Source organism: Mauremys reevesii, linkage group 2 (assembly GCF_016161935.1).
Source record: "Mauremys reevesii isolate NIE-2019 linkage group 2, ASM1616193v1, whole genome shotgun sequence".
NCBI classification, from domain to species: domain Eukaryota; kingdom Metazoa; phylum Chordata; order Testudines; family Geoemydidae; genus Mauremys; species Mauremys reevesii.
This window is the reverse complement of record NC_052624.1, coordinates 76,185,730-76,209,430: the sequence shown is the minus strand read 5'-3', so window position 1 is coordinate 76,209,430 and position 23,701 is coordinate 76,185,730. Positions and strand designations below refer to the sequence as shown.

The following is a 23,701-nucleotide window of genomic DNA, read 5'->3' as shown; positions in this document are numbered from 1 at the left end:
ACCTGTTAAATCCTTTTCCCAGTCAGGGTCTCTGTGGGCCTGGAAGCCAGAGGGCTGAAGGCTGAGCTCCAGCCAGATAAAGCCTACAAATGCCAGGCCCAGTTTAAAACTATTGTGAAGACTGTAGTGTTTGTTTTGCACTGCCAGCAGGGAGAGAATACTGAGTTCTGTTTCTGACAGACTTTGTGGAGAGCTTCAGTGAAACTAGTGAAGCAAAGAGACTATTGAGAAGAACAGCCACAGTCAGAAGGTGGGCTGTGTGGTTCCCTTAATCAAGAGGGAAGGGTTTTGGGGCCCAGAGGGTGATGGGGGGGGGGGGACTGTGTGCACAAAATGAAATGTACCCACCCAGAAGGGGTAATTTTGTTTGAAATACTGTGGACTATGCTGTTCTGAAGGGGCCCTGCAGAGAGAGGGAAACAGAGGCAGGGTCCTGCAGAATTACCTCTGGCCATGAGGGGGTGCTCAGGAGGCAGCTAAGCCTGTTCTAATGCTGTTAAATATAACTGATATACTCCTGGGGGAATTCCACGCCACTGCACAATGCAGAATTTTGCAGAAATTAATGTTGTGCACACCAAATTTCCTTTCCCCACAGAAATGGGCTGCAGTACTGCTGGCTGCCACGAGGGGCCACTGGATTCGGCAGAGACCAGCTTGCACATAGAAGACACTGCTGGGGGGAGGGAGAGGGAGCTAGAGGGTTCCTGGCAGCTGCAGTTCCCAGCATGCCCTGAGGCAAGGAGAGGTCGGTGCACAGGAAACTCTGTGCAAGCCTGAGACCGAGCATCAGGCTGTTTCTCCCTGTAGGGCAGTGGTTTTCAAACTGTGGGTCGCGACCCAGTTCTGGGTCGCGGAATGTAAGGCACTGGGTCGCAGTGGCTCTGGTTTGCACTGCTGACTCTGCCATTAAAAGTCCCATCGGCAGTGCTGCCTGGCTCAGGCAGGCTAGTCCCTATCTGTTCCAACATCGCACTGCGCCCTGGAAGCGGCCAGGAGCAGGTCCGGCTCCTAGTGGAGGGAGTCACAGGGTCCCAAATACTTGCTCCACACTCCCATTGGCCAGTTCCCAGCCAGTGGATGCTACGGGGGGTGCCTGCGGGCGAGAGCCATGCAGAGCTGCTTGCACGCCTCTGCCTAGGAGCCGGACTTGCTGCTGGCTGCTTCCGGGGCGCAGCGCGGTCTGCAGGGCCAGCACAGACAGGAAGCCTGCCTCTGCACCCCCACTGTGCCACTGGTAAACCCGTGCCCCAACCCCACATCCCAATCCCCTGTCCCAGCCCTGAGCCCCCCCAAACCCTTTCCTGCACCCCAAACCCATCATCCCTGGCTCCACCCCAGAGCCTGCACCCCTAGCTCAGGGCCCTGACCCCCACACACCCCAATCCCTAGCCCAGAGCCCCCTCCCACACCCTGACCCCCTCATTCCCAGCCCTCACACCCCTCACCCCCACACCACAACCCTCTCCCCCAGCCCTGAGCCCCTCCCACACCCAAACCCCTCATCCCCAGCGCCATTGGGTTACGGGCATCAACAATTTTCTTCAACTGGGTTGCCAGAAAAAAAGTTTTTAAAACCACTGCTCTAGATCCCTGGGCTCTGGGGAAGGGTAGGTGGGTGTCTGGGATGGGGGGGGCATGGCTGGGCTCTTGGGTGGGGGGGAGATGGGTATCTGGGCAAGGGGGGCCCCGCAGCTGGCCTCTGGGGGGGGAGTTCAAATATTTGGGGGGGGGGGAGTCTGTGTATCTGGGCTAGGGGGGGTCCTGTGGCTGGGCTCTGGTGGGGAGGGGGTTTGGGTGTCTGGTCCACCGGCTGGGCTGGGGGAGGGAAGGGAGCAGGGAAATAGGAATGGGTTGTCATAGGGATTACTTTAACTCTCCTGGGGGAATTTTTGTGTGTCTGTATTGTTACAGACATACTTGCTGACAGGTATTGTGAAATAAATTACCAAAAGAATTGAAACTGGCATGATTATGTAGCGTTATTTTTACAAATAAAATTTAGCAGAATTTTAAAATATTGTGCACAAAATTTTTAATTTTTAATTGGTGCAGAATGCCCCCAGGAGTACTGATAAAGTGAAATTTTGTGAACTGAACAGTGCCTATGTGGAGTTAGAATTTAAGTGGGGACAGTTGTTAATAAGCAACTGCCCTCTAGAAGACTGCATTCATGTTGTCTTTTTCCTTGGATGCTTTGGCCCTATATACTAGCGGATTCTATGAAACACCGTATAGCTATTAACCAATAGAAATGAATTCTTCAGTTGCCTAGTAACTAATCCAATCCAAGAAGGACATAAAAATAGAATACATAAATTTAGACCCTTTAGGCCCTGTGTCAAGCAAAATATTCTCACTTGCAGAAGTCAGATCTGTGATTTGAATTTTTTTTAAGTAGTCTATACTTTTTTTATGTTGACAAATGGTACTTGCTTTACATATCTGACTAATTACACATCCAGGGCATAAGGTCGTATAGTGTCTCTATTCCTGCACAAGAATATTTATTCATAATTCTAAAAATAATTATAACTCACAGGGGAGAATGGCTTAATTGCTGGCTTCTTTTCAGATTTTAATCTGGTTAAAAAGCCAAAGGCTACATTATAACTTAAACCTAATTATATTGTCAGAAGTAATAGCATAAGCATCTGTTGAATTCAAGACTAGTTTTTCTATACCTCATTGTAAAGCTTGTGGGGAAAATATGTTCTTTATATGGCAGTTCTTTATGTGAAAATAGTATCAGTAAATATCACACCTTCTTCAGAGTGCTGATGAGACTGATTTTGGGGTTACCCTAAAGAAATGTTTCTGCAGACAATCTGTGTCTTGTTTTAAAATACATTTTTAAAACTTTCATTATTTTGACTATATTTTAGGGACTTGATTCTGCAGTCACTGATCCACATGAAGAACTTTTATGCACTTTGACTTCAACAGGATTACTCACTTGCATAACTGTAGGCAGGGCCTGAGTTTGGAATTTTTCAGTTTTGACAGTAGCATAGTTAGATAAATTTTAAGGGCTGGACCTGCAAGTCCTTATTTGTCTGAGTAATGTCACTGTGGTGCATTTTTCATGGACTACTCATGAGAAAGGGCATGCAGCACTGGACTTTGAATTCATGTGAAGCATATAATTTCAAATGCCTGGTTTTGACTATCAGAATGAGGACAACAAAACAACTTCTGTGTGCTTGGAGAAACCTGAATTCTGATTTTAAATGATCAGTCCTGGACTATGCATTATGTAAAGTTCATTCAGCTATTACTTAGTCTTATACCCCTCTTTACATTCAATACATGCTTTTAAAGTGGAACAAAATGTGTCCATGGATTGGCTTCATGTGCTTGGTATGTTTTGCTTGAAGTAGAATAAAGTTTTAGATATGATCAGCAGCTTTTCACTCCACTTCAAGATTATCAAACTGGGGTGTTAAAAGCTAAATAAAGCAAATAGTGCTTTAAATAATGTTTTTAGTAATTTTCTGTATAATAAACTCTCGCTGCTGACGTTTGCTGGATCCACTATTTTTATACGCTGTAATTGTAAATGCAGCTATCAGAGTTGTCTGAAGTGAATGATGACGCATGATAAACCTTCATCTCATGCTGAAATAATTTGTGTGCCAGATCTAACAGCATTTCCACTGGAATATTTTAATTAGCCTGTATGTCTGAAACCAAGAGAAATATAGTCACTGCAGTTATTCCGTTAATGCATGATGTGGTTCATCTCTTAATGGATGCAAAAATTTCCAGCTGACAAGTTTTAAGAGTCGTCCAGACTGGAAGTGTATATTTCTGTCTTTCATTTGTTTAATGAATAATTTGTGTGTGTTTAGGGCCTATATTTTCTGTGTAAACTCAAGATTATTTTTCAGCTATTTGGATTATATTTTCAGTTGAGTATGAAGTTGTGGTAATATGCTTGCATCATGCCAAAAAACTCCAGTATGTGAAAGATCCTCTCTAAACATATGAAATGGGGTTTTCATTGTCTTATTACATTATATGTTGAGCTCTGTCAGTTTTCTTGAAATTTATTTATTTATTTATTTATTTAAAAAGAAGAAAGACACCATCTTCCCACAAGCCTGACCCATGCATTGTTTACTCAACATTTATTTCAATAGAAGCGTTGATGTACAAGGATTGATCCCTATCTGAGACTATTAAAACTGCTTAGATACATAATGCACTTGAGTAACACAAGATAGTGGTAAAGGATGAAAAACCCCATAAGAGTCCACAGGTTAATGAATAAAACTTGTTCTTAAATTTTCACATTCCCCATTGAGATAATTAAAACAATGTTAACATTTTTTCACTATGTGCCTCAATGTTTGTAATTCATTTATCACAGCCTCTAGTACTGGGCTATACCCTGGTATTCTGTCACTCAAATACAGTTATGGATGTCTGTCTAGTTGCACACACAACTTCTGTTACCAGACTTGTGCATTCTCCCTAGTAATTTATGAGTGCTTGGCATAGGAGATTGTGCACTCAAGTAGAAGATAGCCCTTCCCCCTCTCATTCTTCTAGTATATCTGCTGCATGATGAGCAGGCTGGCAGCTAAGGCTTTCAAGGCCTGACTCAACAAAACATAACGTTTTGGATTAAATCCGTCTCGCCTTACCCACATGTATAGTCCCCTTGAAGTTGATCAGTCTACTTGAATTAGTAAAGTGATCTTACAGGATTTGGTCTGTGGTGTGCAACATTGTGGATGCCCTAGAGAAAAATAAGCTTCCACAGCCTGGTGTAGAAACAAAATACATTTTATGTATGTGACTGCTAATTTGAAACTCTGATTTAAAAGAGAGCGAACCAGCTAATTCTCATGGGGTCAGACAAGCATAAGAAATAATGGCCTGTAATGACACCATAGTCTATTAGGTGTGATTGGTTGGAAATTCTGTGCAGAGGTAAAGCACCTCTCCAAATTTGTCTGATCATTTACCAGTGCTGCAGCTGCAAGAGACATCAGCACAGCGAATATCTGCTGACATAGCCACTAATGGCAGGAGGCAGAATAAAAATGTCAGAAAGAGCCTAGTAACAATCAGCTGCGCCCAGGCTTCTAAGTAGAGGCTCTCCCACCTCAAGCGTGGTCCCAGCCAGATGTGGGTCTTGGCTCCTCCCATCCCTTAGATTGCAGAGGCACAATTTTTCTTCCTGTAAATCCCCCCACACCTCTGCCTCCATCCATCAGGTTGACATTCTTTATCCAGTTGGGAATGTGGGCAGGCAATGCCAGTTTAATGGTATGAATTGCCCCTTAGTGGATGCTGCTGCATAGAGGAGGTCAGCACAAAACCTGTGCTTCATGCAAGTCCCATTTACATCTTATTTTGACTACTTAGATGATGCATAGACCTTTGTGCCTCTACACAGTGGCATCTACTAAAATCCTCAAATGGGCATAGGCCTTATGCTGGCTGTCTGGGTGAGATTCACCGTGTGGCAGAATGAATAGGGATCATTGTTGCCTAGCCCCTAAACTTGTTCTAGCTGGGACATGCTTAAGACGTCTGGCAGCTAGTCCGATGTCAAGGATTTGCTCGAATGTGTGCATTTTACTGAGTATACACTATGAAACGGCCACAGTTAAATATAACTTGAAATAGCACATTATAACGAAAGTATCAAGTTTAGGAGGCATTGCGTAATACAAGGAGCTGTGGCCCATGATGTTCCAATTGTAAGCCAGTTTCACATAATAGAGATGTTGGCAAAAGTTCTGGCAATAGGACTGGAGAAGGTCTGGGGTTGTATCATACACCTAAATCAAGCTGGATTTGTCAGAAGCCTTCGTGGCTCTGATAACTAGGGTTGCCAGCCTTCCAGGATTGTCCGGGAGGCTCCAGGAGTTAAAGATTAATCTTTAATTAAAGATTATGTCATGTATTGAAACCTCCAGGAATACATCCAACCAAAATTGGCAACCCTACTGATAACCTTTGATAACTTATTGACGTTATAGCAGTGAAAAATGATGCCCACAAGCCGTTTTAGCCTTAAATGCGAAAAAGGCTTTTGATAGGGTAGGTCGGTGGTCTACGTCATTTCCTACAAACATTTGGATTTGGATCTGTGCTTAGTTCCTGGATCCAACTGTTCTGTTCTCAGCCAGTCTCTCACATCACAGCCAATAACGTGACCTCTGATATTTTCAGCCTTTTCAGGGATACTAGGCCAGGGTGCCCTTTGTCTCTGTTACTTTTTTGATTTGGCTCTTGAGCCCCTGGCAATAGCTGTAGGGGCTCGTCCAGACTTCCTAGGGATACAGCTCTGTTCCATGGAGTATGAATTGATGTAATATACAGATGATGCACTTTTGCATACATCCAAGACAACACTCCCAATTCCAGCCCTCTTACGATTAATTAAAAATTGTGGATCAATATCTGGTTTCAAAATTCATAATTCGATTGGAGATCCTCAAAACTGTGCATTATTTTGGAAACAAACAAGCAGGAAGTAATTTACTTTTTTTGTACTTTTCATTCTTTATAAAAATCAATTAAAAAATAATAAAAATATACTGGTGGCAAAATAAAATAATGCAGTTAATTCAAGTAAATTGCAGTTAAATCTGTAGCAAATAATTACCACCTGTTTCACATCCACCTAAAAGACAACATAGTCACCATTCTTGTATTTTTCCAGTCATATTATTTGCAGTGAGATTTCTACTCAGTTATCTAATTTACAATATCTTTTCACAGCTATTCTGTGCAAAACTTAAATAACTGCTTTAAGATGTGATAAAACTTATCAAAATAACTGCAACACTGCAGTGGTGGAGATTCTGAGAAACAGGATATGTTCAGTGGTCTCTTCATAATAAACTCTAAAGCAGTTTTCGGAATGACAATAACTGGATAATGAAAACACTGAACTTTGAGTGATTAAAATTTACTATTTGAGAAAATTCTAATGACACACACACACACACACACACACACACACACACACACACACACACAGGCTTGTATCTTTATGCCATCATTACGGCCTTTACAACTCATTGTGGGTCAATTAAGATGTGAGTTCGGCGAGGATTATGGCAACAATGAATGTCTATTGCTTGAGTTTTTCCATTTGAGGCAGCAGTGCTGAGGAAAGAAAACTGGTGAGAACAGATTGTAATAGATACTCTTCACAACTCTTTTAAAGCAAGATGTGTTTTTAACATTATATTACTTGAATATTAAACTCTGAAATATGGGGCCTAATTCAATACTGCAGTTTTACCACAGTGTAACCTCCCTGTAAGCTTGTGGAGATACACCAGCATAAAATGTGACTAATGCAGTGGTGAATCAGGTCCTTGGTGTCTATCTACGATTTTAATAGTAACTATCTCTAGCTTTCTACTGTACTGGTATTCAAGGACAGTAAGGAAACACAGGGATCCTCTAACCCCCCTGTAAGCATTCGGGCAGAACTCCATAGCACTCTGAAGTGCCAGGAAATATCTTGGCTAGTTCATTAGCAGGCCATATCATGCTTCTAAAGAGGCACAGTTTGCAGGTTTAGGGGCCTGTCTACAACAGCTAGTCAGCATACTTGCTACCGCAACCAAAATACTATGCTTAGAACATACTTTGTTGGTCTTGCTCAAAGGAACAGCAAAGTGTAATCCATAGCATGTACCACTGATCTGCCTTATGAAACCTGGCCTGGCCAGCTCCCCTTGCTTTGCCATTCAGGGTAGGAATTAGCCTTTCCAATAGCCAACTCTCTTTTTCTATTGTTTCTTCTTGTGTGTATTAAGTTAATTATTGCTCTTTCATAAAGGGGAGTGTGTTCACTTTCCATTTTGTTCCCATTCGGTTGGATCTCTGTGTGGATCACAGTTCATCCCTAACGGGGGAATTATAAACATGAAGAGGCTTTTAATATGCCTGTTATGCTTACATGTGTCTTTGAGAATGAAACAAAGGCACTAGGGTGAGAGCTCAAAATATTTCTGAGCATTTTTTTTAAGTTCAACTTGGAGGATTCCAAGGAAATTAATGTGAGTAGTGAACACAGCACACGGTATTGCACGTCTTTCTGGTGCCACTCAAAACGAGCTGTCAAAATTCCCCATCAAGCAACACTGTAGCCTAGTAATTATGCGCATCTATTAGCTAAGCATCCATTCTTTCTGAAAAATGTCTTGTGACAATCTCTCTTCAAAGAAGCACATATCTCATCTGGGTGTCTGCTAGATGGCCGCAACACACCTCCCCGAGGGAGATCCCTCTGATAACACTATATTAAAGACAGGGATCTTTTTTAACCATTATCACACAAGCAAAGATGCCTATTATCATTTTTATAGCCAACGTTAACAAAAGCAGCTTGCACAAAAGAAAATTAAATGTTAACATTGCAGGAAGCTGTGATGCCGGGGACTTATTGTCATTTCTGCTGAACTGTTGCTGCTCGCGAGCTTCACTTAATTCCTGGACACTCCGTTTGTACATTTTTAGTATGTTTTGTCAGATGAGTCATTAGATGCTGATTAAAATTAAATGCTAGGCAATTTTCCATCTTTAGAAGACTTTTGCTCGCTTGTTTGCAACCAACAGATTAGTGCTGTAATAAATATTCATCTGGGGTACACCATATGTAGTAGTATATGGGTTTTAAAAAAAGATGCTTCATTGTACTATGTAATGCTTAATTTCCGTTGATTTATATTTCTGCCCACTAATGGTCAATACGTTTGAAAAAGAACCAAAAGAGAAACTGGAGACAGAGAATAATATAACCCTCTATTGGTAATTATGCTGAAAGCATAAAACATGACTCCTTCCAAGTCTTGTCTTCCAGACACTACATTACTTTGCATTTTGAATGACTACAGTTAGCCAGACACATCCTTTTTCCGTACAAGAGGCCAGCTGGATTTAAGGCTCAGCTTAATGATTGTGGTACAACTGACCCTATGTGACCCTGTTACAAGGGTCTAGTTTCAACAGTAAATAACTCTGAAGTATGATGGGTTGGATTCAGTTTTCTCACTGGCCTGGTAACAAACTTGCTTGCCCTGTGAAGGGGAAGAAAAAGGTCTTGTGTGAGATGATGTTGTTGTTTTTTTTGTTTTGAGGGCTTTGGAATGTAAATGGAAATATCTTGCATGCTTATTATTCCTAGGACATTTTAAAAAAAAAAGATTGCAGTCTATTAACTTAAAACTTTTATGCTGGTCATGATTGATATCTGGATTCAACAGAACTGAATAATTTTGCTATTTGTTGATGTTGTCTTGTCTGCTTGGAGAAACCAGTATCTCCCTGCTCTGTAGAGGCTGTGAAGAGAAGTTTTATTTTTACTGTTGGAAGTGACTTAACAGGTCACATGCTCTTCTGATTGATTAGAAAAGGTCAAGCTCTATTAATTAATCTAATAATGGGTGGCAAAGATTTTTTACTTCTCTCTTCTCCCCGCCCCCACCCCACCCCCATTCCCCGATTTTTCTAACTTAAACAAATTTCAAATCATAGATGTGGCCACTGGAGAGAATTGTTAGGAACATGCCTCCCCACATCTTTATCCATATAAGGCTCTCACCTACTCCAGCCACTACTTTCCTCATACTTCAAATATTGAAAAGTGCTGTATATCATATAGAGTTGCACCTAAGTATTTCAGTTTTTGTATATGTTCTTGTTTGCTGTAGTAAGTGACTGATATCTCTGGCTGGATCAGAAGTAGGGAATGTGGGCATTTGGCATTCTTTGCCACATAACACTGAGATGCACTGGAAAAGATGACCTGCAACATCCCTGCTTTTGCAGCCTTAACAGCTCTAGTGCCTGAACCTGCCAAGTGCTGAGTGTTTTCAATGTCCATTAAAGCCTTTCAGAAGCAACTAGGGCACCTAGCAAGATCAGCTTCTTAATTGGGCAGCGATGTCAATGATACAGAATTATTGAATCATAGAACGACAGGGTTAGATGGGACAACAAGGGTCACCTAGTCTAACACTCCCCCCGCCCAGCCAAGATGCAGGATTTGTTGGCCGACGGCTTTCCAGCCTCCTTTTGAAAGCCTCTAGTGAAGGAGCTTCCACAACCTACTTAGGCAGTCTGTCCCATTGTCCTACTGTTCTTCCAGTTAGGAAGTTTTTCCTGTGATTTAATCTGCTGTGCTGTAGTTTGAACCCATTGCCTCTTGTCCTGCCCTCTGTTGCGAGAGAACAACTTTTCTCCATCTTTTTATGGCAACCTCTCAAGTATTTGAAGACTGCTGTCATGTCTTACCTCAGTCTCCTCTTTTCCAAATTAAACATACCCAGTTCCTTCAGCCTTTGCTCATATGGCTTGAGTTCCATCTCTTTGATCATCTTTGTCGCTTGCCTCTGGATCCTTTCCAGTTTCTCTACATCCTTCCTATACATTGGTGACCAAAATTGGACACAGTACTCCAGCTGTGGCTAACCAGCCCTGAGTAGAGTGGTACTATCACTTCCCACGATTTGCATGCTGTGCCTTTGTTAATGCAACTTAACATTGCATTTGCTCTTTTTGCAACAGCATCACATTGCTGACTCAAGTTGAGCTTTTGATCCACCACAACTCCCAGATTCTTCTCAGCAGTGCTGCTGCCAAGCCAGTTATCCCCCATTCTGTACTTGTGCATTTGTTTTTTCTTCCCTAAGTGTAGCACCTTACATTTGTCTTTGAATTTCATTTTGTTGTCTATAGCCCAGTTCTCCAGTTTATCAAGATCTCTTCGAATTTTAGCTCTGTTCTCCAATGTGTTAGCAACGTTGGTAGCTTTGTGTCCTTTGCAGATTTGATCAGTATGCTCTCTCTTCCTACATCCAGGGCATTTAATAAAGATGTTAAACCACACTGGACCCAGAACAGATCCCTGTGGAACCCCACTTGAGACCTCCCTCCAGTCTGACATTCCATTAATTGTTACTTTTTGTTTGTGGTTGTTTAACCAAATCTGTATCCACTTAATGGTAGTTCTGCAAAGCGCTCATTTCTCCAGCTTCCTTATCAGAATGTCGTATGGGACTGTCAAAAACCCTGCTGAAGTCCAGGTTTATGTTGTCCACTGCATTCCCTACTATCCACAAACCAGTTCCCTGTCAAAGAAAGAAAGAAATCAAGCTGGTTTGGCATGATTTGTTCTTAATAAGTTCATGCTGGCTGCTAGCGATTACCCCTTCATCCTCCAGATATTCACAAATTGAATGTTTTATACATTACTCTAGTAGCTTCCCAGGTATCGAGGTCAGGCTGACTGGTCTATAGTTCCCAGGATCCTCCTTCCCCCCCCCTTTTTTTTTTTTTAAAGATGGGCACTATGTTAGCCCTTCTCCAGTCTTCCAGGACCTCTCTGTTTTGTGGTGATGTGGATAAAAGTTCAGTAGTGACCTGTGTGAGAGGTCTTATACATTATTAAAATTGCGTAGTAATCCGAAGGTTTTGAACTCTGGATGTAGAGGGGTAATGTGTTAACCCACTGTGCTACTTTGTTGTTCTTCTTTGCCTTTTCCCATTAGTCAGGGTCAGTGGCTCCTGTTCTTCATCTCCAACCATTCCTATTGAGTGCATCATGTAAGATGAGATTCACCGTCCTCGTGTCCTCCTTCAGCACCTCGAACCATCTTTTTCTATATCTTCCTCATAGTCATTTGTCCTATTAGATCTTGTAGTCTTCGACCAACATATCCCATCTCGTTGTCTCGCATGATGGAACCATCTCAGTAGATACTCCCTCAGCTTTTTCTGTGATGGGGGCTACCTGCATCATGTCTCTTAGCATTTCATTGCATAGCTTATCAGCTGTCATTTTATCCCGATCCACCTGAGCACTCTCACTCAGCAGCCAGCATTCTGACCCATCCATCATGGTTGGCCTAATCATGTTCTTATGTACATATGGCTCTTTAGTTTACTTGGCATATTCTTATCACAGAGGATCCCTGTCTACCCCCACCATTTTCATCATACAACACCTAAAATCCATGTCCACATTCCCATCATAGCTCAACACTGAACCAAATTATTTTAATTGTGGCACAGATTTTAACTCTTATCTACTTTGACTGGCTTCTTCTTGTCCCTCCCAAAGAAGCATCACATGTATTTAGTCTTTTGTTGGTTGATTTGTAAACCATTTTCTTCTAATACAGCCCTCCATCATTCCAGCTCCCTTTCCACTTTGTATTTATCTTCGCGACGCCACATAATGTACTCAACATAATGTTGTCTGTTTATGATTTTTTTTTCATTTTGGGTGTTAGTGTGGTTTTTGGCTCTTATTCCTTAGACATGCCTGTTTCTCTTTTTTTGCCCTCCTCTGAAAACTCAGGGCATATACTGCTTTGGTCTGTATTTTGACAATTAATTGCACTTAGTTATCACCGCAGAATTGGAAGAAAATACAATATGGCTAGCATGTACTCATGCAAGAGCTCCTGCTTTCTTGCCAAGTTTTGCTCTCACCTTCAGTACTCTGACTGGAAGGCTGATAACATTAGAGAAAATCTGAAATTTAGGACTAATAAAATGATGCTAGCTTTAGTCTGTGAAACACCATGTTGTATATGGTAGAAGAACCGGTGTGTGACATGGCTGGTAAAACTATGATGAGTGAGAATGGAATTCATGTGGGACACTCAGCCAAGGGAGAAAGGAGCTGGCACTAATATGGATTTCAGATTATTATGACAGTGGGCAGAACAGATCACATCTCAATGGTCAGTGCATGGAACAGTTATTAAATTTACAGACTGAGAAATGGCTGGTATTTGTATTTACCCTCCAAACTTCAGAAAAGTGCAGATTAGGGAAAGGGATCTCAAAAGCCTAATAAAGGATAACCTAGCCATGAGTATATTGGTATGAATAAGACCACAGAGCAGAACGAGGTATTCCATGCCCCTGGAGCAACGCAGAGGTATGTTTGTTGAGAGCTGCGTTGGGGAGTAGAAGGTGCTGGTGCAAGTTGTAGCTGTAAAAACCTCTTTGCATGTGGCTGGGAAGTGTGTTAATGGCAGTTCTTTTATTTGTTTAAACCGATGCCTCTGTTCCCTACGCCATCAACGTTAACTCTTTATAGATTATATAAAACTAGGTACACTGGCTCCATCCCCTCCCCCACCTTTCCACGGCCATCTGCCATCCCCTCCATCACCCCCAAACAGGCAGAGTGGGATGTCAGACGCAGCTGACATGCCTCTTGAAGAATGCTGAGACAACTTCACCAGGGCTGCACAAAGACTTAGATGATTTTCTTTGCATGATATATGGGCAAGATTTAAAGGTGTTTTATTAGCTCAAAGTGACCATCTCTTTGAGATGCTGAGGTTGGAGGGAGGGGAGAGAAGAGCCATAGACCAGGCTCCTTAATGATATTCTAGAACAGTCTGTCACTTCAGTTTATGTGCCTGCATCGACAGTCTAAGGATAGCGCCACTGTTGTCTCATTGTACACAGCCGCAAGGAGCCTGCTGCATAGGGAGCTGATTAATAGATGCAGAAAGATTCAGACCAGTGACTTCTTTTTTTTTCCCCTGCTTGATTTTTTTTAGTAGTAATTTCTCTAAACGATAAACAGGCAATCTTGCAAGGGGGCATAGATTTCTATACACAAGCCAACTTGTGTATATGTAAATATTCTCTGACAGAGGCTGTAAAATGGAGATGGTAGGATTCAACTATTCCTCCACAAATATAGAGAGGAAAAGCAGTGGTCTTTAACACAGAGAGAAAGCTAAGTAACATGTATATTCAAAGCTTATATCTCTAGAAACTTATTCTTCCAAAGTTAAAAAATTAGGGTTTTTTTACATTTCTAGAAAATGAAGTAGCAATAATAAAAATGTTTTCCTAGAATTTTAGCGCATTTTGAAAGATATAATAGTTGCCTCCTGCAATTGTCAAACAATCTGATATTATGAACAACAACAACAAAGCCTCAGCTATTCAGATACTAAAGTGTGTTACTGGCCTCACTCATTGGAATGCAGATGTCTGTACACATGTGAATAGTGTGTACCATATATCGCATTTTTTAAAGTCATTGAATATTACCATCCTTGGTTATTGTAAATTTCAGAGTCAGTTTCCCAAAATGAAAGCTGCTCTCATACAAGGAAGATTGAGTGCTTTAGAATATTTCATGTTATCTACATTAGACATTAAGCTCCAAGTCTGTAAAACAGACTGTGTGGTGTGAGAGAGAAAGAAAGAGTTCTGCAATGAATCATAAGTGTTGTTTTGCTGCTGGATCTGACCTGTGTCAGTTTTTTATTCGGTAAGAGATTCTTTGTAGCACTCTTAAATCAAAATTTGTCGTGTCGCTGGAGACTAAATTTGATGTGTATCACAGGCATATGTTTGGGCTAAAATATATATTGGGAGTAATTGCAACCACATGCTGCCACAATACTCCTGTCAGAGCTCACCACATAGTGTGCAGAAAAACTGCTGGAGCTAAGAAAAGAAGCAATGTTCAGACTTGTATCCTAGTCATTGTTGAACACTGCATGCTTTTTCTGAGAATTAATATTAATTTAGTGTTCTGCATTTGAATCTGTTTGCCCTGCTGGCTTTGATTTATCACAACTTCTTGACACCATCAGAAGTGCAGTAACTTTACACACACACGTATACTAGGGTTGCCAATTTTGGTTGGATGTATTCCTGGAGGTTTCCTCACATGACAGTCTTTAATTGAAGATTAATCTTTAATTCCTGGAAGGTTGGCAACCCTAGCGTGCGTGTACACACACACACACACACACACACACACACACACACACACACACACACACACACACACACACGAAGTTATCCTTTGTTAAATGGAAAATGTAGCAGTTTTGATATTTGCTTGTTGTTTTAAATCAATATTTTGCCTAGCCTAAATTTTTTAAATGTTTCCATAATAGGCAGAGAATTTTTACAGTGTAAATTTCTTGATACTAAATATTATTGATCTCATCTGTAGAGGGGGGAAAAAATCTCCAGTTGGCAAGTTGATCATTGTATATGTCCAGTGGAGTCAGGTAGAATTAAGCCAAGTTTCACTGTCTGAACTCACGAACACTTACAAAAAGAGTCAAGAATTTGCAACAGCTAAAGAAATTTTGCAAGACTAGAGAGCATGTTGTGATGGTTTTGGGTTGTTTTGATTAAAAAGATTAGAACAAAACAAAAACCTTTGAATCTTTCCGTGATGAGAAAAAGAATTTTTCTATCATTGCACTGAAAAACAACCCTGAATTCCCCAGTGTTAATTATCAACATTCATTGCAAAATGAATTTTCCGACAGTGAATCAGCTCACTTAAAAAAAGCATCTTGCTGTGTATATATAGCATGTCTCGGTTTTCATTAAAGGATCAGCTGATTATTATTCTGCTACTGGCTTTTATTTTCTTCTCCTACTCCCTCTGACTGCATGCAAATATAGAAATCGATCGAGAGGAGATGTTCTGCCTTTACGAGATTAATTACAAACATAGGGATGCTGTGTCTAGCCTGCATGTGTGATTGATCTTGTAGGAGGAAATGCAATAGGAAACTAATGCTTCCTTTTATCCAGTAAGCAAAGTTCAAAGATGTTTACATTCTGCTAGGTAAGCACGGCTGTCTAAAGACGTGAAGATGGATGGACTGTTCTGTCAGCACAAAATCATGCCATGGTAATGCTAAGCCGTCTCAGTGGACTGCTCTTACAGCCATGAGGCTGTAGGGTCAGAATTGCTAATTTAGCAAATAGCTTAATTGTTCCACATTTTAATTAGTATTAAGATGCATGCAGAGATGATCCAGTACAAGAGGCTGGCGAGTAGAATGTGTTTGATAATGATGAACTGCGCTCGGACTGAGGGGGGGAGAGATTTTGGTTATGCTGTTTTCAAGGTGGCTATTAAAATACAGCATTTCAGAAACTCAAGTTTTCTTAAAATGGCTTGTGACACCAAAAAGCAATTCACTATCTGTCATCTAAAATGAGCAGCATGGAGTCGCAGAAGTAGCTGCACTGTAAAGATGTTAATTTTTTTTATGTGGAAAATAAGTTCTAAATGTTAGTTTTGTATCAGGCAAGACTTGAACAGGCTTATTTCATTCTTGGGTGTATGCTGGTACTGCAGTTTAGCTGGAGTAACTGTGCCAAAGGTGAAAGATCCAACTAGTGACTCAGTCTCCTCCCTCCCACTATTTTAAATTATAGAAATGATATTGCCAATGTTAAAATATATTTCCAAATCTTTCAATAAATTTATAATTAATGTTTATATTAACTTGGTTTATTATCACACCCTTACTTAGAAGTTTCCTACACTTGGGATCAATTTATCAGAAGCAAAAAGAAATAAGGGAATGAGATAAGGGGAATATGTAATGTCATGTAATGGTTTGATAAACAATTCTTACCTGAGAAACAAGGTGGGTGAAATAATATCTTTTATTGTACCAACTTCTGTTGGTGAGAGAGCTGAAGAAGAGCTCTGAGTAAGCTCAAAAGTTTCTCTCTCTCACCAAACAGAAGTTGGTCCAATAAAATGCATTACCTCACCCACCTTGTCTCTCTAATATCCTGGGACCAACATAGCTACAATACTGCATACAGTTCTTATCTGAGATGGTTAAACAATTCAGCTCCTCAGGTATGTTTATATGGAATCCTGAAACTGGGGATTGGAAAAATACTAGTGTAGTTTTTAGAAGTATGTGCCATATATATATATATATATATATATATATATATATATATATAATGAAGTAGCAATAATATATACACACACACCCAGGCTTGAAATGAGAGAGACTGTTCCCTTTGTTAAAATTAAGGAATTAATGTAATAAATATGGTGTGATGAAGTAAAGGGAGTTCCCTTTGGTCACTGATGGGGTCAAGATCAGATTTTTTGATATCTTTAAAAAAAAAATCTGTGTGGTATGTTCTATGGATGCATAAATTAACAAGAGATACTGAACAATTGCTCTCAGAAGACCACTGAGGATCTGGGGGTTGTGGGGTTTTTTCTTTTTTCTTTTTTTTTTTTTTAACATGCAAATCCTGCTTGATAAACATGGATTCATTTGCTGGTTAGCAATCAGTTTACCAGGCTTGACAAAGGTTATTGCAAGAATTAATATGCCTCTTCTAATAATTAATGTTAATGAGTTAACTAAACAGTAAACAAGACAACAAAGAACTGCTAATGAGACAGCCTTTACTCATTTGTTTAATCAGTTATTAAGGTAGTGGCAATAAATACATCGCTATTCTGCCATCTGCAAGCCCTTAATAGACAGAGTGTTTTAAAAGAGATTTAAGCTGATTTTTTACACTTGCATTAAATAGTTGACTGGGTAGGTGGGACATCTGAAAGAGTTTTGAGATCAGTATAATTAAGTGCCTTGACATTCTGTGTCTGAAGGACATTGGCACATGTCCAAATCCAATGTGCTGCTCTCAAACCATTTAATTGAAACCATATTAAAAAAAAAAACTTGGCAAAAACCTTGCATGAGGGTTTTTCACTATTGGATTGACCAGACAGGGCAACAAAGCTGATAAAACAGGATTAGCAAAATTGTATTGTTGGATATTATAGGCTGTGTGACATGCAGTACAAGAAAGGAATTTTGCAGGATTAACCTGCAGAGAATAAAGATGTAATAGACAAGAGGACTGAATTAATAGACTGCTGTGACCAAAGCAGGAAAATCTAAATTTGCATGGGATATTAACAAGACTAATAAACTTTTGGCCAGGGGAGATCTAGTTGCTGTCCTTAGTCCTGCAGTTTTCCAGTCTACATAACCTGTTGCATTACAAGTAAGTTTAATGTAGAAAAATGTTCCACGTAGATGGTGGTTTGTTGGATGGCTTGTTTAAGAACTTCTTAAATTATTGGCAAGGTTTTCTAATTTCCTTACAAACAGGAAAAGGGCTTATTTTTCTACTTCTAATGGCCATCTTACTCTCTCATACCAGTGTAAATCCAGATTAACTACATTATCTTCAATGGATTTCTCATTGGCTACTCTGAGACCTTATTCCAGCTGCTGTTGGAAGACTTGGTTCCGTAGATTTGGCTATTAAATATGTGCCATTTGAAATGAATTAGAGAGACAAGATGGGTGATGTGATATTCTTTATTGGACCAACTTCTGTTGGTGAGAGAGACAAGCTTTTGAATTTACACACCAACAGAAGTTGGTCCAATAAATAATATTACCTCACCAACGTTGTTTCTAATATTCTCGGGCCAACACTGCATACACCTAGTTGAAATGTATGTAACTGTATGTTTAATTTGCATATAAGATCTGGCCCCAGATGCAATCATATGAGAGTTTTTAGAATGATATGGTGCCAGAGAAGATGGAAACAGCCATAGTCATAATCCCCACCAATAAATAAATGAAGAATTCATATTAAGTAAAAGGGAGGGAATAGATTAGAATAATAGAAGATTAAGGTTGGAAGAGACCTCAGGAGGTCATCTAGTCCAACCCCCTGCTCAAAGCATGACCAACCCCAACCAAATCATCCCAGCCAGGGCTTTATCAAGCCAGGCCTTAAAAACCTCTAAGGATGGAGATTCCACCACCTCCCTAAGTAACCCATTCCAGTGCTTCACCGTCCTCCTAGTGAAATAGTTTTTCCTAATATCCAACCTAGACCTCCCCCATTGCAATTTGAGACAATTGCTCCTTGTTCTGTCATCTGCCACCACGGCGAACAGCCTAGCTCCATCCTCTTTGGAATCCCCCTTCAGGTAGTTGAAGGCTATCAAATCCCCCCTCACTCTTCTCTTCTGCAGACTAAATAAGCCCAGTTCCCTTAGCCTCTCCTCATAAGTCATGTGCCCCAGCCCCCTAATCATTTTCATTGCCTTCCGCTGGACTCTCTCCAATTTGTCCACATCCTTTCTGTAGTGGGGGGCCCAAAACTGAAGGCAATACTCCAGATATGGCCTCACCGGTGCTGAATAGAGGGGAATAATCACTTCCCTCAATCTACTGACAATGCTCCTACTAATGCAGCCCAATATCCCGTTAGCCTTCTTGGCAACAAGGGCACACTGCTGACTCATATCCAGCTTCTCGTCCACTGTAATCCCCAGGTCCTTTTCTGCAGAACTGCCGCTTAGCCAGTCAGTCCCCAGTCTGTAGCAGTGCATGGGATTCTTCCGTCCTAAGTGCAGGACTCTGCACTTGTCCTTGTTGAACCTCATCAGATTTCTTTCGGCCCAATCCTCCAATTTGTCTAGGTCACTCTGGACCCTATCTCTTCCCTCCAGCATAGCTACCTCTCCCCCCAGCTTAGTGTCATCTGTGAACTTGCTGAGGGTGCAATCCAGCCCATCATCCAGATCATTAATGAAAATGTATAATTTACTTTTCAGTTAATGTAATACTATTTCTCACCAAAAACTGTCTTTTAAACTGACTTCCTTCAGCGAGCAAGTGATGCATACAATAAACTTTAAAAAAAAAAAAAGCTGACAAATAATGTAGAGGCTTTTGAAGGTTTAAACATCCTTGAAAAAGTACATATTTTTTTTCCCACCCACAGTACTAGTGACAGGCTTTAATGCTCCCAGGAAACAGACTGTATTAAAAGTGTTTGGCGTTATTTTGTGTGTGACAGAATGTTACTCTGTTGAATGCCACAGCATGCAGTGAAAGGGAAACAGTTCACCTTTAGCCAGAACTATCATGCCATCATTTGATCAATACAAACTGAAATATGAATTCAGCTTCCAGGCTCCTTTTCTAGGGTGAAGGTTAAGTACAGATATTGGTAAAATATAAATAGACTTTTTTCAGTGTGGTCTGATGTACCGAAACTCTAGAAATGTTCTATTGAAATAAAAGCTCTTAATGCAACATGGTGAGACTTGATATACACACGTGTCAAGAAATTCAGCTCCAGTTCCCACAGCAACTGTACAATAGAACTTGGCTCTGAGGAGTAGTCTGTTATTACATATGGTAATAGCTTTTCTACCTAGGGGCCAAATCTGGTTACTCCTCCCCTGCACGTGTTGGGAGAAGGCTGTGGCAGGCCATGCATGGGACTCAGCACCTGAGTCAGCTGCCTGCTGGGGAATTTCCTTTGAGCTAAAATATGAGGGTCTGCTCATCTTGTGGAAAAGACCAGGTGGTTTGCCCCCAAATCTGTCTGATCTCAGAAGATCTGCTAAGACAAGGGGTTCCTGCCTGCCTAGTTCCTTAGTTTGCTGCCGCCCCTGCATGACTCCTTCAAGAAATGTTATCCCAGGAACTGCTGTCAGTTTAGTCACTATCACTAGCTTTCCTTGTGGGGGTGGGGTGGGGGCTGGGAAACTGGCAGAGAGCTCCTGGCTCTGCCCCTTCCCAGGACATTGTGCCTTACTCTTGACAAACCCTCATGGAAAATGGGGGCGCATACTCCCTCTTTTTGGAGCGACAGGCATTCGAACAGTCTCCATTGCATGCTGTCCCTAATAAGGGAATGTACAAAGACCTCAGACACACCTTAATATAACTCCAAAGAAAGCTGGTTGGTTCAAGAGCAGGCTATGCTGTGTTTTTGGTTAATAACTGTCCTCACAAGACACATGGAAAAAAAAGGGCAAGTTATAGACTGATTTGCACTCCAAAACTAAGCCATCCTTTCACTCGTTTCAGACCAGTAATAGCACGCACATGAAGTTTTGAATGAGTGGTCACATAGATACCTGAGCAACTGGGGGCAGGGACTGTATTTTTATTCTGTGTTTTGTACAGCACCTAGCACAGTACGGTCCTGGTCCCTGACTGGGGCGCCTGGGTGCTACGATAATACAGATAATTTCATAAGCGCCACCTGGGTCATCTCAACACTCAGTTATTGTTCACCGGTGGTGCTGAACTGCTGTGCTGTCTGAGATACCTTTGTCATTTTCAGGGTGCAGTAGTTTGTACAGCCACTAAAGTCAGATCCATGTAGATGCAGAAGCCAGGAATTATTTAATAAGATGAAAATGATAGAATTCATAACTCCCAGTGTGACTTTAACATTGAAGTGTGGCTTTAATGATAATGGCTTGGATCGTTGTCCTCAACTTCTGCAGGTAAACATGGGACAGGAGCACCGTAGGGAGAAGCAGATGATTTGTAACTTGCTCTCTTCCGGTCCTGCAAGAGCCTCTCTGTAAGAATACAGTATGGAGGAGCATTTGAGGGGGAGAGGAACTGTAGAGCAAGCACTGCGCAGGTGATGCTACCCAGCAGAGTCCTAGGAATAAATCCACAGCGAAATTAATGCTGCTTTATGTAGCACACATTCAGGACCTGCTGCCTTGGAGAGATGGACATGGTGCAGCCCTGGAGGGAGGGAGAGCTAATGATAACAATGATCTGCTGAGGGAGTAATGTTGTTGGAAGAGACACACCTCTGAAGATTTTGGCCAAGATCCTCACAAGTATTTAGGCCACCAAGTCCTATTCAAATCAATGGGAGTTAGGGATCTGAATATCTATGTGGAAAAAGCTTTTGTCTTTTGTGAATCTTAGGGCTTTACAGGGAATCTGGGTTACATCCCCTGCCTGTAGCTTTAAGTCCCCGTGGCTTGAGAGAGAATGAGGGAAGGGAGAGACCTAGCCTAATATAAAAGCTGAGAAGCCAGCTTTACCCAATTCCCTGTGCGGTATTAAATTTGTTTTAAAATAAGTAAAATATTAACACTGCATCAGTGTCGCTTATTTGTAAAAATATTTAATGTCTTATAACTAAAACAATCAGGCAGTGCTACAGAACCTGTCATTGTCTGATCTAACCATATTTCTCTTGTTTTCTAGATCGTAGCTGTGAGGAACACACACAGTCAACTTCAACAGCTGGGGAAGAGCAGTCTGTTAAAGAACATGCAGCCTGGAGGCCCACCCACATCCATCTACATGGTATGGTGCAGCAGCTGGTGTTGTGAATCAGGCCGTTGCCAATCAGAGAACGGCTACTTCACAACACCAGGGTTGTACCCTACCACAGTCGTCAGCCTGGAAAGCAACGTACACAAAACGAAGATTCCTGACGCTTACATTCAACGTTGTCTTCTATCCACTGCAGGACTAAGGACAGCAACTAGATTTCCCCTGGCCAAAAGTTTATTAGTCTTGTTAATATCCCATGCAAATTTAGATTTTCCTGCTTTGGTCACAGCAGTCTATTAATTCAGTCCTCTTGTCTGTTGCATCTTACATTCAACGTTGTCTTCTATCCTCAATTCCAACCTAAGGCCCCTAAAGTTATCTTGTAGAGCATTTACCCAGCAGACATTTAACATTTCTGTAAGGTATACTGCAGCTAGATTAATTACTGTAATGTTAAGGAGGAGGTAGCTCTTATCAAGTGAATGAAAATATTAGCGCATAGAGCCCCACTACATTCCTGGTGTGGTGTGGTTTATGGTTTGTTGTCCTGGTTTATGTACTATTTATTATAGGCACGATTCCATCTAATTACCCAATCAGTTGTTTTCTGTAACTTACTGTATTTGTCATAAAAGAAAACAGAGTTTGTGAGTGATAAGAAAATCTCAGTTATGTTGTGTGCAAGTAGAAGCACCTTCTAATAACTGAGCACGGTTGTCTAGAACTAGTACCACAGGGGCTAGCTGCTATTTCTCAAAGGAGAAAAACTGAATTCACATTGCTCAGGAAACCACCAACAAATCTGCTACACTTCCTACATGAATGCAGGACACACAAAATATCTACTGTACCCTCTTAGTTACCCTCTTCTTGGAGAGAAATATATAGGAGGTCATAGGGCAAAACCCTAACTAAGGAACATAGGTTCATGTTAAGAAGGAACATGTATTGGGGAAAAAATCTAAGATGCTGTTACTTGAGGCAGTGAAATGGTTTCCACTGGAAGCTGTGAAGCTGGGGAGTACTAATGGATGTCAACAACAATTGTATTGTATATAATACAGGGGTCGGCAACCTTTCAGAAGTGCTGTGCCGAGTCTTCATTTATTCACTCTGATTTAAGGTTTCGCTTGCCAGTAATACATTTTAACATTTTTAGAAGGTCTCTTTCTATAAGTCTATAATATATAACTAAACTATTGTTGTATGTAAAGTAAATTAGGTTTTTTAAATGTTTAAGAAGCTTCTTTTAAAATTAAATTAAAATGCAGAGCCCCCCGCGGCTGGTGGCCAGGACCCAGGCAGTGTGAGTGCCGCCGAATATCAGCTCGCGTGCCACGGGTTGCCTACCCCTGCTCTAATACAGCAAAGTGAAGTTAGTTTGAAGCACTGAAGTTGCCCACCCTTTCTTAGACTTAGGAGGGGAATTTTTCACTGATTTCCCCCCCCACACACACACACACAGATTCTTTTGCATAAGACAATTTCTTTGTATCTTTTCTGCATAAAAAGTTAAACTAATTTTGAAAGATTTAGAAAAATTATCACTATTCCAGCACAAAAAAAGCAGAGTTCTTCTCAAACAATCCTAGGCACAAATGCCCACAGCCATGAGCAGCAGGTATAATAGGCCTAAGGCTAAGCCTTCCCTGGCACAGCCACTGCCACCCCACCTCTGGACGCCTAGGCCGTGGTGAGCCTGCCTCTTCCCCTCTCTGTGTTCCACCAGAAAGTTTTTTTTTTCTTTATTATGCTCCATGCAGGTTCTGGGGTGGCTGAGGAGGCTGTATCTTCCCTTGGACTCCCCA

At 41.2% G+C, this 23,701-nt stretch overlaps 1 long non-coding RNA gene across 2 annotated transcripts in view; it reads left to right on the top strand.

Moving 5' to 3' along the window:
- LOC120398633 overlaps positions 1 to 22,930 on the top strand; it is a 91,000-nt gene extending 68,070 nt beyond the window's left edge. For both annotated transcript variants that reach the window (XR_005594588.1, XR_005594587.1), the window contains exon 3: positions 21,822 to 22,930. This is a non-coding gene — a long non-coding RNA (uncharacterized LOC120398633). The remainder of the gene's footprint in view (positions 1 to 21,821) is intronic.
- Positions 22,931 to 23,701: the final 771 nt, after the last annotated feature.